The following is a 16102-nucleotide window of genomic DNA, read 5'->3' on the forward strand; positions in this document are numbered from 1 at the left end:
GGCCAGGAGGACTGGGCTGCTTCTGCCACACAGTTCTCCCCTCAGCTGATGTAAAGGCAGGAGGAGGCTTGATGGAATGCTTTCCTCCGTCAATGATGTCAGTGTCAATTTGAATATATATATAGATATATATATGTTGATATGAAGAGCATTGTGAATCCCCAGTCAGGTTGTACAGCCCAAGAATGGGCATTCTACCTCAGTCGAAATTAGGCCTAGAATATGCCCCAGAATCCTTTGCAAGACACAGGGGTTCCTCAGCAGATGCATTGGTAGCAGATACATTTCCTGAAACTAGAAAGTTTAATGATCACTGATTTGGATGGAGAGGTGCCCTGTGGGCTATAGTATTTATTTATTTCCTTCCTAATCCACCCAATAACTAATGTTCCATTCTTTTTGCGTGGTGAAACCGCTAATATGCACAACAATTCCCAAAATTGCAGGTAGCATGTCAAATAAATGCCAGCGATGTACAGTCTGAATCAATCTTTTGTATCTGGTCAGAGGGCAGGGCTCCTGCAGCTTTAACTGTTGAGATTAAGAGGGAATTTCACCAAGGGCTGCATGCATACAAATGACACCTGCTGAAATTCCCTTTTCTGTACAACTCTTAAAGATACAGGAGCCCTGTCCTCCTTTTCATATGGTCACCCTGCCTCAGTGAATCTACCTTCTCACCACTCTCATCACCAGCTGCTCCTCCTCTTCCTCCTCACCACCACTAGTGTTTACTGGGCTCAGAGCGAGAGGCAGGTGAACAAAACGGATTGCGATGGTGAAGACAAGGAGCGAGTGCAGGAGGGGTGTGGGGTGGGCCCTGCTGGGGTGTGGGCCCTCGGCATTTCCTGATTATGCCCATCCTTGACCCCAGTCCTACCAATACCCCAGGCCACTTCTTGACCATGTCTCTTCAACTCGTATGTCGGTTGTAGATTGCCTGTGTGGCCCCATAGGTCCAACTGCTCTCCTGCATGCATGGAATCTGGGTTTGGAGTTCCATGGGCACTTTTCTAGGGGTGGTAAGGCTTTCTCTCTGGGTATAATGTAGCAATAAGTGGGTTAATCAGGAAGCCAGGGGCTCTGATCCTGGAAATATGGAATGGACACCAGGGAGAAAGTAGCACACAGCCCACCATGCTATCTGGTACTTCACTAGAAAAACCAACCAGCGGTGCAGGTATCCTGCCTTTGGGGAAAGCCTTTTATTTAATCCTACCCTTCCCCTTTAAGCCAATAACTTTGACAAAGCAGGGCACGTTTACTGCCAAATTCAAGTAATTAAACTCCTGTTGGAATCACTTCTGAAACCGAATCCACACTTTCAAGACTTCACCTGTTCGGATTGTGCCTGTAGCTTTCTGCAGGGAATGTGGATAATTAAATGGGAACCAATTAGACAAGATTACCCCCATCTAAAGAGCAAGAGCTACTCATGATCTGTAGTGTGTTGTTTTACCTGGAACAAGATAATGAAAACTGCCAACTATTCCATGGATAATGGGATTGTGAAGCTGTTGCAAGAAACCAAGGACTCAGAGCACCGTAGCTTCTTATGATCATTGCCAAGAGCCATGGCACACAACTGTTTTCTTTAGCTGTGATCATCCACTGGACCTCCACGTACGTGGGCAGTATTCCAAGGGCCAGAGACAAACAACAGGGGAAATAAGCTTTGTGCCCTGTTTGTCAGCTTCCAAAGCTGACCATTGTTGGAACCGGCATGTTTAGGTTACAATCCAATGCTCATTGCACTAAGGCCTGTTCAACTCAAGGGGATTTATTCTTGACTAAACGTAAGAAGTGCCATGCTGGATCAGACCAAGGGTCCATCTAGTCCAGCACTCTGTTCACACAGTGGCCAACCAGCCTTCAGCCAGGGATGAACAAGCAGGACATGGTGCAACAGCACCCTCCCACCCATGTTCCCCAGCAACTGGTGCACACAGGTTTATTGCCTCGAGTACTGGAGATAGCTCACAACCATCAGGGCAAGTAGCCATTGATAGTCTTCACCTCCAGGAATTTAACCTCCTTTTAAAACCATACAAATTGGTGGCCATCACTACATCTTGCAAAAGGGGTGGAGCCAAAATACAAAAAGCTCTTATGACTAAGAACTAAGCCTTAGGAGAGGAATTCCATTGATTTAAAATGGGGGTGGGGACAAAAGCTGGGAAATCACCAATCGGTGGTTGGGAGAAAATGGGTGGGGACAGAGGGAGCAGGCATGGCCTTCTGGGGAATCCTGAAGGGTTAGATTGGGACACCAGGAAGGCCAGATTTGCCTCCAGGGGCAGAGATACCCCACCACTGTCTTAAGTAGATGTGTGCCCATATTTTTAAAAGAAAAAAATATGGACTCGATGGCCTTGTGGGCCCCTTCCAACTCTGCTATTCTATGATAAGTAAAAAGCTTATTCACTTGGGGAAAAACATGCGCACTGGCTTTTCAACATTGATTCTTTGCCATCTGAATGTGAATCTCCCTTTCTCCCTACCTGCCACATTAGAATGCAAATCCATCTTTAAAAAATAAGCGAAAAGCTTCCCCACCACTACTTATCCAGCTATCCCCTACTACTTTTTATGGCATACTGGAATAGTGTCATATAGGAACGATAGGGATGCTGTTTCCATTAAATACACAGGCAAACACGACAATGTCTACAAGGCCTTAGACATGGCTGCAAGCAAATCCAGAAGAACAGGAATTCCTGGTATAAATTTGGAATATTGTAAAGCTAATGAGAGACAGAGGGCTTATTTCTTTTTGACCTAGCAGTATTTTTCTTCTAAAGGGGTGATTTGGAATAATATGTACAGACAACATATGACAGGGACAGTGCAGGCTATGACACCCACATGCTGTTCACACACACAGGAAGGAAAACAACTGACTCACAATGATTGGGGCACACCTCTAGCACACATCCCTGCAACATCACATACATAGCATGCAGAATGATGCCAGAACAACTCTGCTCCACCAGCCCCAGGGACTCAGCAGCCAGGCCCTCAGGCCTCTTGAATCCCTTTATGCTCCTCGCAACCACCATTTTTCAGCACCACTCAAACATAGGGAAGGAAGGAAAGTCGACACAACACAGCACCGCTGTAGCTTTCTGAACAGAGCACCTATACAGAGCACACCTTCTTTACATTAAAAAAAAAAATCCCGCTGCCTTACCAAGGCTTTCTGCTTCCACTTTCTTTCTGGGATTGCACGAGTGGCCATGGGTGGCCACATGGTTTGGATTTAATACTTCCCCTCTCTGTGTGCTCCATTGACTTCCATTGAGACAGCACCATCTAGTGGTGGAATCATTGCCAGAGTTACACCACGGAGATCCCACTTTTCCCCAGATATTACCAAATTATCTGAGGTTCTTTTAAATAGCAGCATTTCCAGAGGATAGTGTCGGAGATCTCCTGGACATTGACAACATTGTGTAATGGACCTGCAAAATTCCATGAGTGGCCAATCACAGACATGCAATAAAGCTCTTGTTTAGAGGAGCCCTCAGCCGTCCCTGAACAAGGGATCAAGATCCACCCAGGATTGCAAAGACTCTTCTGACAAGTAGCCAAAGGGAGGAGCAAAGAAAAACAAGAGGAGCCCAGAGTCACACTGGGAGCTGCAGCCTTCAGATGCTCACTCAATTGAGTATGATGTTAAGCAGGAGATGGGGGTTGGAGCCCCATCAAGAATACGGGGATTCCCCCCCCACACACACACACCTTCTGCATCCCTGACAAAACTCAGTCCTGTCAGGGGCAAAAGAGAAGGGGCTCTGGGGATTCAACCCCACACTGCAAACTCCCTAACCATTCAGAGACAGCAGATGAAAAGAAACAGATACATCAGGGGGGTGTTTGCCTTCCCACAGTCACAGAATCCAGCCATAGACAGCAGGAGAAGGCAGGACGTGTCCAATTGGCACAGGCCACATTCTACATGTATGGAATCCCAGGTTCAAATTCACATATTACCCTACACATGGAAAAATGGGGAGAGGATACTGCACTAGGTACAGCTAAGCAAATGAGAAGGATCACTCCATGAACCAATTGTCTGGCCTCTGCATGGGCCAACCGGCCCTTTTGGCCTACCCCTCTCCTGGCAACCACAGCCACCACCTCCCCCACCATAACACACATACAATGTGTGATAGGCCAGCCTTGATAGAGTTCCCCCTCCCCTGCATCTTCCCTTAGGGTGAGCATGTGTCCTTTACAGAGGACAGTCCTCTATTTGAGGGTGTCCTCTCTTTAAAGGACTGTCCAAGTCCAAAGACTGTTTAAAGATTTTTTTAAAAAAACAGAAGGAAGGGAGGGAGGGAGCAGGAGCTACCTGAACAACAGTGGAATGAGTAGCATACAGGTCACCTGGTCATAGTCTTCCCCACATATGAATGAGTATATGCAAATCCTTGTCCTCTGCCATCGAAACACTACGTTGAATTAGAATCAATGGAATTTCCACAAAGCACCAGTTTCCTAGCACAGGAGAGAGAAAACCTCAACATCTTATCTTCTATGGTCTCGACAGCCTTCTGGGCATGGAGGAAGAGGAGGAGGAGGCAGAAGGCAGAGTTCTTAGGCTACCCACTTCAATACAGTCATCATTTGTAATAGCTGTTAGTTTTGGATGGTATCCCAGAATGACATTGGACTCGTAAATCATTAAGAGGATTAAACATAACTTAAGCTCACTCTTTTCTGTTGTTATCTATTGTGTCTGAAACGAAGTTTATTTCCCCTACATCTATGTTTAATCTCATTTAGAGTAATGTGCAAATGGGACAAACTCCCATTGCCTTGAACAGTAAATATTGTGGTTGGATAAGAACATAAGAAGAGCCATGATGGATCAGACCAAGGGACCCATCTAGTCCAGCACTCTCTTCACACAGTAGCAAACCCACAGTTGACCAGGGGCCCAAAAGCGGGACATGATACAATACCACCCACATTCCCCAGCAACTGGTGCACATAGGCTTACTGCCTCTGATACTGGGGGTAGCACATAGCCATCAGGACTAGTAGCCCAGAGAGCTTCAGCTATGGGGCGGTATATAAATGAAATAAATAAATAAATAAATAAATAAATATTCTCCAGGAATTTATCGAACCTCCTTTTAACGCCATCCAAACTGGTGGCCATCACCACATCCTGTGGCAGTGAATTTCAACTATGTGTTGTGTGAAGAAGTACTGCCTTATATCTGTCCTGAATATCCCAGCAATTAGCTGCATGGGATGACCCCAAGTTAATGAGTGGGAGAAACATGTCTCCCTATCCACTTTCTCTATATCATGCATCATTTTGTACACCTATCGGGTATTCCCTCAGCCTCCCTTTTTCCAAACTAAACAATCCCAGCTGTTGTGACCTTCCCTCATAGGAAAGATGCTCCAGCCCTTGATCATTTTAGTTGCTTAGATGACAAAACTAAGGTTCAAAACTGACTGCAGAGAATACATGAGCAATGGTTATGTCATCCACCCTTCCATTGTGGCAACCTTGAACGCTTCCTGGATAATTGGCAAAAGCTAGCTGTCAATGACAGGCATCGGAATACATTTTTTTATTCCTCAATTGCCTGATTTTCAGAGACCAGGGATATGAATCTAATGCTGAAATCCTAAGCACGTGTTGACCGATTCTAACTATGCTAACTTGGAAGTAAAGGCCAAACTACATCTGACAGCTACAGGCCTTAGTCTTGACAAGTGTGTCTGCCCCAACCATAAAAACATAAGAGTCCTGCTGAATCAGACCATCTAGTCCAGCACTCTGTTCACACAGTTGCCAACCAGCTGTTGACCAGGAAACCACAAGCAGGACATGGATGTAAAAGCCCCCTACCACCCATGTTCCCCAGCAACTGGTGTATATAGGCTTACTGCCTCTAATACTGGTGATAACACATGGCCATCAGGCTAGTAGCCACTGATAGCCTTCTCCTCCAGGAATTTATCCAACCCCCTTTTAAAAGCCATCCAGATTGGTGGCCGTCACCACTGTAAAGCGGAGAGACAGGTAATCTAAAGAAGGAGTAGGCAGAAAAGCAGATTTCCAGATGTTTTGGACTTCCAACTCTCAGCATTCCTGAGCACTGGCCATGCTGGCAGGAGCTCCGGGGAGTTGAGGTCCAAACCATCCAGAGATCTACTTTATGTCCACTCCTGATTTAAAACACAAAAGAAGTATTTGGGCTGGGTGATGCCTAGTCCCTGCTCCCAGCATTAATTTCCCCCTTGGTTTGGCTCTGATAGGAAGTGAACACAGCTGGGAGGGGGGGAAAGGCTGGTGGAAGGGTTTATTGCAGTGGGTGGGACATGTTAAATGGGAGGAAATTTCAGCACCTCCCCTCTGCTCCATACGGGATTGGGCAGGTCTGTGTTTAAAGACATGGTTCTAGTATTGTCATGTATCGTTTGGCTCCATACCCCAGTGGTTTCATTAGGACTTGATTCCAAGGCGAACTAAGTGAATAACTTGCTTAAGAATGGATCATATGGCAGATTTATTTTCAGGGCAGCAGCTGTAATATGCTGGCTTTTCTCTGCAATACATCTTGGAAGAAAATCCCTATACATAAGCATTGAGATTACTAACCTTTCTTGTGGCTGTTCCAACTGTCTCCGAAAAGTACAAGTTGTATTGACCATCACAAATAAGTTTACTATTGTGACTTTTCTTGTCATTTGTTTATTTATTTGATTATTACATTTCTAAACTGCCAATAAACCAAGGTTCTCTGGGCAGGGTACAAATTAAAAACATAAAATACTAAGTAACAATAAAACAGTGATAGAAAACAAATCCCCTTTTTGCTTTCCCTTCTTTTTCTCTCTTTCCCTAAATTATTCTGCAAGAGTTATTTTTATCAGATTCCAGTCTCTGAAATCTTGGTATAAGAGGCCAGTGATACACTATATTTAAAAACAACAACTAGGTACAGTAATACTAATACCCTGCTAATGCTTGTGTTCTACTAGTGGTGGAATTCTTTACATGGTCACCTTCATTTTGAAGAGACAGAAGACTGGGGATTTTTGTTTACAAGTATACATGTTGGGCCAGTGCTAGTGGAGTGCAGAAGCAAGTACAAACATAAACAGTATAAGTTCCATAGCAAGGATGGTCTGTGCAGCATTTGTCCATTCCTTGAGTCAGGTCAGGATTTCTGAATGCCCTGGATTAAGCACAGATAATCCACCCCAGGATTTATACCAGACTTGCAAGGCAAAGGCAAGTCTGCTTGTAGCTGTCTGCAAGGAAGGAACCCTACTAAAAATAAACTACTCGTCTCCTAGTTTTTGTGTGGAACCAGATTCATACTTCCAAGGGTCCCAGTCTCCTAGACATAACAGCCTGGTTTGCATATAATGCTAAACCATGATATGGCTTGTTGAAGTCTCACTTATTGTATCTGAATCCGTCCCTGCAAACAAACTATGGTTTATTAATTAGCTATAGACCACAAATAGAATCCATGGCTTGTTGTCGGTTTACAAAGTCTGGCTTGTTTTAATCGTGGCTTGTCTTGATGTCTGAACACTGAACCGGGGCTTGTCCCTGGCTTGTCTGCTGTTTGCCCTGAAACAGAGGCACCTGGGAAGAGCAGCCTGGAAATGAATCCGCTCTGAAGGCTGGCAAAATGGGTGGGAGAGAAACAAACTAGAAACAGGGCAAGCAAGCTGTGGCTTGTCTGCTTGTTTGCAAGACAACCCAGGCCTAAAGCAACCAACCATGATTAACATAAACCATGGTTTACTGATATGTGTGAATGCAGCTGATAGGTCAATTTGCCAAAATCAAAATCTCATTTCTGTTTGTGTGTTAATGTCTGCACACACACACACACTTACTGACATGACACAAAACTGTGCAGTTGGACAGGCTGATGTGTTTAGCACAGCAAGTCTTTGGAACAGTCCACTGCCCATTGTCTCCCATCAATGACCAGAAATGTTTCTGAGTTATCATGGCTTGCAACTGCAAGGAAACTGAACGGCTGAACTTTGAGGGATGGCATGGGATGGCAGGCTCTAAGTGTGAGAGATTAGTCCCAATCTGATTTAAAACAAACAAAATAGTTCTGGGGCATTTCAGACGGTCAGGAAAATACATTCATTACTGTCACTCTGTTTCCTCAGCTTTTTCAGATAAGCATTTTGTAGCACACTCGTGTTGTTCACAGGTCATACAGGCCAGATCTACACTACTGCTTTTAAGCGCTTTATAACGGTTTTGACAACTGTATATGGAGTGTCTTAGCTCCCCAACAGTTGTAAAAACTGTTATAAAGCTCTTTAAAGCAGTAGTGTAGATCTGGCCTGTATGACCTGTGAACAACACGAGTGTGCTACAAAATGCTTATCTGAAAAAGCTGAGGAAACAGAGTGACAGTAAGGAATGTATTTTCCTGACCGTCTGAAATGCCCCAGAACTATTTTGTTTGTTTTAAATCAGATTGGGACTAATCTCTCACACTTAGAGCCTGCCAGAGTGATCCTCCTGCATGTCACAAAATAAGACCCCCCAAACCCTACTTTTCTGTGCTATAGTGATATTTGTCGCTATTTTCTGCCATGTGCAGGAGAAGTTGCTCTATAAAATGCCCACTAGAGGTCACTGTCCCACTAAATTGAATGGACTACATGGTCCTGCTTTCTTCCCCTTTCTTCCCTGTGTGATTCTGCTCATCCCTATTGTGGAAGAGAACCAGGAAGCGGAGCAACAGTAAGGAAATGTGATTTCTTGCCCATCTGGAAATCCTCCCTGGTTCTCTGTCTCTCTCTGTGTGTTTATAGTACTACATAGGAAGGAGCTGTTATATATATTTTTGGAGTAGCCTGTCAGCCAGCCTTATGATTGTGAACACACAAAGCCCCTCATTCCGTACAGCCCTACATTACAACCTACAGAGAATGTTTTAATAACACTTTGGCTGAAATCCAACCTCCCAACAGCTGAGTCTGTGTGAAAGTGCCATGCTCCAGCCACTGACTGACAGCTTTAGAAGAGCAAAGCAGCCCAGCAGATCATTTAACATCACTCAGTTAGAAGTGTGTGTGTGTGTGTGTGTGTGTGTGTGTGTGAGAGAGAGAGAGAGAGAGAGAGAGAGAGAGAGAGAGAGAGATTGTACTTCTGTAGATGAGCAAGTTGGGGCAGCCTCCCTCAAGTTTGTGCTCTCAAGATGTGTTGGACTACAACTCCCATGCTCCCCAGCCAGCATGTGTAGGACAAGAAGCATGGAATTCTAAGGCATTTATTTATTCATTGCATTTTTATACCGCCCAATAGATGAAGCTCTCTGGGTGGTTTACAAAAATTAATTTGCCACAAGAGCGATTGAATTGTGTTTTGGAAAATGAAGCCACCATGTTGGACACATCCACTGTGTTATGCAGCACTGACCCCCACCCCCACTGACTCTCTGCTGATTGGCAATAACTGTGGAGGCTGGTGGCTCCGATGTCTGTGGGACAGTGAATCCACTCCGGATTTCAGTCACAACCAATCAGAACTCTAAAGGAGCTATCCAAGTCTGGTGGCTCAACACCTTGGATAGGTCCTTTAAAGTTCTGAGTGGTTCTGGCTAAAACTCAGCGCAGATCGGAGCCACTAGCCTCTACTGGGCAGTAACATAATTCCAAGTACAGAGTGAAGTGTGCCTCTCATTTTAACCAAGAGAAAAAAAATATGCATGGTGTGGAGAAAGTGAATAAATTACTAGGGGTCACACAATAAAGCTGAATGCAGGGAGATTCAGGACAGATAAATCATGGAATTCACAACCCCAAAATGTAGTGATCACCAACATGGAAGGCTTTAAAAGAGGATTAGACGCATTCATGGACGCTAAGGCTATCAATGGCTACTAGTCATGATGGCTATCTATGACCTCCAGTATCAGAGGCAGTATGTATGCCAGCTAATGGGAACACAAGCATGAGGGTTGTGTTGCAATCAGGTCTTGCTTGTATGCTTCCCATGCACATCTAATTGGTCACTCTGGGAACAGGATGCTGGACTAAATAGGCCTTTAGTCTGCTCTAATATGGCTCTTCTGGAATTCTTATGACTCAGATACTTGGGTTGAATTCCCACAGAACTATAATGAAGCTCACAGAGGGACCTCAGGCAGTCACAGGTTCACACAACATGACAAACTAGAGTATGGGTTGAGTGTGGGTTGTTGTTGAACCATGGGTTGCTGTATTGCGTGAACCAGCCATGCCAACAAATCATGGTTTGTTAACCATGAGCAACCCACAGTTCACAACACAACAACAAACCATGGGGCTTTTTGTGGTTTAACACAACACAACAATCCACAATTCAACAACAGTTCAATGATAAACTACACTCAATCCATACAGAGCCTGTTCTCTGGCTTCTGTGAACCCAGATAGTTTAACCTACCTCACAGGGGTGTTTAGGGGATAAAATGGAATAACCAGCGATAGATTGATTTGTCCATCCTTAGTAGCACGCACTCCAGTTCGTGCCTACAGTTCATACATGGAACAATATTGCCATGTTTCTAGACTGCAGTCCTATATTTCTTTCCCAATTAGCACTCAACATGTTGTGGCGACTGAGCATGCTCAGTCTTCGTTGGGCTGTTTTGCAGGGAGGGGCTACCCCTTAATTTTTATTGCATGGGGGGTACTTCTGCAGATTTCGGAGTCCCCTCAAGTGTGCTGATACTTCCCTTTTGTTTCTCATTGGCCTTGCTTTGGCTTCTTTCCTGTCGGCTCTCACCAGCTGAGCTCTTTATTAGAGGGAGTGATATTCTTGACTTGGCTTACAGTTTCTAAAGTACTGTATGACAGCCTGCCAGGATATATGACGCATCTTTTAAGACAGGCAAACACTCTATCCCATTCCCATCTGAGAGTCCCAGTCTCTTCTACCTGATCAAGAAATACCACCATTCCACAAAGCAGTTTGTGTGTGTTGCTACGAGATAGCACATGCCCTGTGGGGATTGGGAAACACTGGGCTTTGTCTTGTGCCTACCAAAGCCAAGTAGGATTATCTCATGGTAAATGAGGAGCCCGAAATATGCTACTCCTGTGACAAAATGACGTACAAAAATAAACTGTTTCATTATTATTAAACTCACGAATCCTTCCACCGAAGGAGGGTGGGGGAAGGAGAGCAGAAATTGAAGCAGGCTTTGTTAAAATATTACACACATTACTGCACCTGCATTGTGTGTTATCTTTCTTCGCCTGGCATATTAATAAATTATGAACACATGTATCTCTCATATATATATATATATATATATATATATATATATCTTTATTTTATTTATTTATTTCATTTTTGTACCATCCAAGAGCCAAAGTTTATGTGCCATTTATTATTCATGAATGCATATTTTAGTTTTGTATGTAAATACTTGTAAGAATGTCGTCGTCGTTTTTTTTAAAAAAACTCATCCTGCATGAATCAAAACTGTGAAAACATAAAAGCATGGGGGAAATTTTAACTTTCAGCTCAAGTATTTTATTTATTAATAAATAAACAGTGGGGGAAGGCACTGCAGTTTGAGGTATTTATTTATTAGACTTTATTCTGCCTTTCTTCCACAGAGTTCAAAGCGACACACCTCTCTTTCATTTTATCCTCACAACAAACAGCTAGGGTGACCATATGGAAAGGAGGACAGGGCTCCTGTATCTTCAGCAGTTGTACAGAAAAGGGAATTTCAGCAGGTGTCATTGTTATGCATGCAGCACCTGGTGCAATTCCCTCTTCATCACAACAGTTAAAGCTGCAGGAGCCCTGCCCTCTTTTGTATATGGTCACTCTAGTGCTAGAGGGGGGGAAATAAAGCTGAGTCCATTAGAAAGGGAAGGGAAAGTAGTACCGCCATTGATTGTAAGATGCACACTAATTTCAGTACCACCAACAGAAAAAAAAAACCCTAAGACACACCTGCGATTCTAAGATGCACCCCATTTTTAGAGATGTTTATATGGGGGGAAAAGTGCGTCTTAGAATCAAAGAAATAGGGTAATTATTTTTGCAATGCAGCTTTAAGAACAGATTATCAATAGCAGTATCTTACACTCTGGGTTGACCCCATTAATTTTTTGAACACCCAATGACTTCATCTATGTACGTATTAAACCAACTGAATTAAAATTTGGTTTAAAAACACACACCATGTAATCCCTTTCTTCCAAAATTAAGAATGCTTGTAAAGTTGCTGTCGTATGAAAATGATATGCTAATTGGAGCTGCCATGATAAGGCACTGTCACTGCAAATTCTATACAAGCTGTCATATTTACACTGAAGAACATAACTGTTCAAAAGAAATTCACACCAAAAAGAAGCATTTGAAGATGCAGGAAGCCAGCGTTGAAACCACAGAGAATGAAAATGACGTCTCTAAAGCAAAATGAAGTTTGCTTTAGATTCCACAGAGGTTACTTTTACCTTGACTCTGGGGTGGCTGCTCAGTTTCCATTTTCAAACTCTTGACAAGTGCTAAGAGAACAGATATGACTGGGAGGGGAATGGGAGAAGCTGAAAGGTAGGACAGACACTAAGCAGAGAAACAGCAGTTCGGACTGCTTGTTCTTACATAACCAGTAAATTCTCTAGTTTGGCCCCAAGCATTTGAAAACCATGAGTCAGGTTAAAAACAAACAAAACAGACTCCAAAGATGCTCCAAGGAAAAGGAAAGGATTAAAAAGATGAAGGTCATTTCAAGCACAATATATTTCCTACGTGGAAAGCATTGCAGGTACACCAAACAAACAGTGCATTGAGATGGGCAGCCAATCTATATCGCACTTGCCATGTGCTGGCATAGCTGGCCTGTCCTTGCGCCTTTCGTTTGCTCTCTTTGTCCATTTCACCTAACAGTATATGTGACTTGGAATCCGGCAAAGCCATTTTATTGCAATGGTGCAATAATTAAAACCCTTATTTGGAAGCACTCATAGTGCAGTGATGAGCTCTTGGTGAACCAGGGTGGTGATGTGGGCCTTCAGCTTGCATATTACAGAATGCCAATCCAGCTGTGATATAAAGAGCATTTGAGCACCCAGGGGAAGTGACCTTGGTGCAATAAAGTTGCCGCCTGCTGCTTTTCTATATTGCTTGAGAGGCCAGTTGGCAAATATCCTGTCCCCAGAAGTTATAAGAAGGTGTAGGGAATTTTCAAAGGCTAGCAGTTGATTCTGGGTATGTAAAGAGCAAGTCCAGCCTATATTTTGTATCCACCAGAGAGAATATTGGTTACCGTGAGTGGTAATTTCTTCCCTAAAGTTCCAAGTGTTTTGCTTGCCTTAGACCTTGCAAACCCATGACAATAAGGGTTTTTGTTCATTGGTTTTGGATTGAGCTATCTCCTTGAAAATCAGAAAGATTAGGTCTTAAATTCAATGCTTGACTGAAATGCCCCTCCTAATGGCCAAAAATGCATGCTGTCACAATGCCTATTAGCGAAGCACATTTATTTATGTAGACAGAGAAAGGGAGTCTCCAGCAAATGGGAAACTGTTGTATTAGTCATCTCTCCCCATATGATTTTGCACATCCCAGTTAGATCTTTCTCTGTCACTTTCAGCTGACACAGCTCTCTCTGCTGCTCTGTTGTAAAGAGCAAAATATTTGAAAACACGATTGGAAAGTAGCAAACAATAATATTGACAAAATTAGAGTATTGTGGGGGGAGACAGTGTGGGTTACAAGACGTACATCACAGCACTATGTATGGTGATGACGGTAGGAGACATATGATATTACCAGTCAGCTCATGTTGATATGTTATTACAGGAAGTCAGCAAATCTTCCCCGACTCAGTGGTGACACTGAATACATTTATATGGGTTTTTAGTTTAAGCTGCTTTCTCCTACTATCACAAATCCATGGAGAAATCGATATTGGTGCTTCTGAAAAACATTCACTATGCTGACTCTAGATTAAAGGAAAGGAAAGGAACCTCTCGTGCAAGTACTGAGTCATTACTGACTCTTGGAGGGACGCCAGCTTTCGCTGACGTTTTCTTGGCAGGCCTTATAGCGGGGTGGTTTGCCGTTGCCTTCCCCGGCCGTTATTACCTTTCCCCCAGCTAACTGGGTACTCATTTTACCGACCTCGGGAGGATGGAAGGCTGAGTCGACCTGAGCCGGCTGTCTGAAACCAGCTTCCGCTGGGATCGAACTCAGGCCGTGGGGAGAGTTTCAGCTGCAGAAACTGCTGCTTTACCGCTCTGCGCCACACGAGGCTCGTGACTCTAGATTAAACTATGCACAATTCTGATTTGGAATAATGTTGAACATTTTAGATATATGAGAAGCAATCAAACAGCAATTTAACTCAATTACAGACCATTTTATTGATAATTTATTTCTTATACTAGTGTTATACCACTTAATATTTCAAAACAAAAAATCCTAAGTGGTTTTGATGTTCTGATGCAGGTGGGAGGAGTACTTTTTTTTTTAATACTGCCGCATCAGGGAGGTGGCTATAGAGTATCCAAAGCGCTTCATGAAATTATTATTTCATTAATTCTTACACTACTACAAGGCAGGCCATTACTATCTCCATAATACAGATGAGGGTTGAGGGAGACTGACTTGCCAAAGCCTACCTAGGGTGCTTCCGGATGACAACAGTTTGGGGTTCTTGTTGTTGTTATTCCATGTATGTCCAGCCAGATTCCAGCTGGACATCAGGAAAAACTTCCTGACTGTTAGAGCAGTGCGACAATGGAATCATTTCCCTAGGGAGGTTGTGGGCTCTCCCACACTAGAGGCATTCAAGAGGCAGCTGGACAACCATCTGTCAGGGATGCTTTAGGGTGGATTCCTGCATTGAGCAGGGGGTTGGACTCGATGGCCTTATAGGTCCCTTCCAACTCTGCTATTCTATGATTCTATGATTTTTCTTTCTAAAGGCATATGGACTACAGAAGAGGGTGGGTGGGTTTGGGACAATTGCTCATAAATGCAGCAACCCTGGCTCCATTAGGAGGCAGGCGTCCTGTCCCATCCCAGTGTTCAACTGGGGTGGCACTGGCAAAATTTCTTTCCTCCTACTCCACCTCTGTAGCATTGGAAAACCCCATTCATTGTTGAGCCCTGCCTTAGGCTGCAATCCAATACACCTTCCTGGGAGTCAGCTATATTAAGAACAAAAGAGGAGCCATGCTGGATCAGACCAAGAGTCCATCTAGTCCAGCATTCTGTTCACAGAGGCCAACCAACTGTTGACCAAGAACCAACAAGCAGGATGTGCTTGCAATAGTACCCTTCCTCTCATGTTCCCCAGCAACTGGTGTACATAGATTTATTGCCTCTGATACTGGAAGCAGCACAATGTTATCAGAACTAGTAGCTGTTGATAGCCTTCACCAGAAATTTATCTAATACCCTTTTAAAGCCATCCAAATTGGTGCCATGACTACATTTTGTGGTTGCAAATTGCATACTTTATGCGTAAACTCCATAGGGCTTACATATGAGTAGACATGCTGTTAAACTGATTTCTCTGGTCTGTGTGTATCTCAGCACCTTTCTAACTTTCTGTTCACAGGCTCGGAAGGCTGGACAAATACACCAAACCTAACCTAAATTGTAAGTTTTAACACCTTTGGTGTCAAGTGTGCACACAACCCTTTTTATCCCAAACTCCACCAAGATCTGGACAATCCCACATGGCAAATTTCATGTGCAGGCAAATGTGTGTAATCTGCATGTATTCTTTTTATCTGTGTTGCTGGTTATATACATGTAGGAAGTACAGAGAGGCAGATTCCTGCAGTGTATTACTAGTGAAAGAGGCACATATGCCTGTCGTATGGAAGCAATATACACATACTCTATTCATCATTACACAATCTGGGCCCTCCCCCAAGTGCATCCTCTGAGAGAGATTCACAGGGATGGCAAGAAGGGAAACAGCCTTCTTGGTGGTAGCCCCCCTCCCCCATTGTGGAATGCTCTCTCCACTGAGGTCCACCTGGCACCAACATTGTCATCTTTTCAGCACCACGTTAAGACTTTACTCCTAGGCATTTTGATAGCATATGATGAGACTTTTTAATGTCA

This window comes from Elgaria multicarinata, chromosome 4 (assembly GCF_023053635.1).
Source record: "Elgaria multicarinata webbii isolate HBS135686 ecotype San Diego chromosome 4, rElgMul1.1.pri, whole genome shotgun sequence".
Taxonomy (NCBI): domain Eukaryota; kingdom Metazoa; phylum Chordata; class Lepidosauria; order Squamata; family Anguidae; genus Elgaria; species Elgaria multicarinata.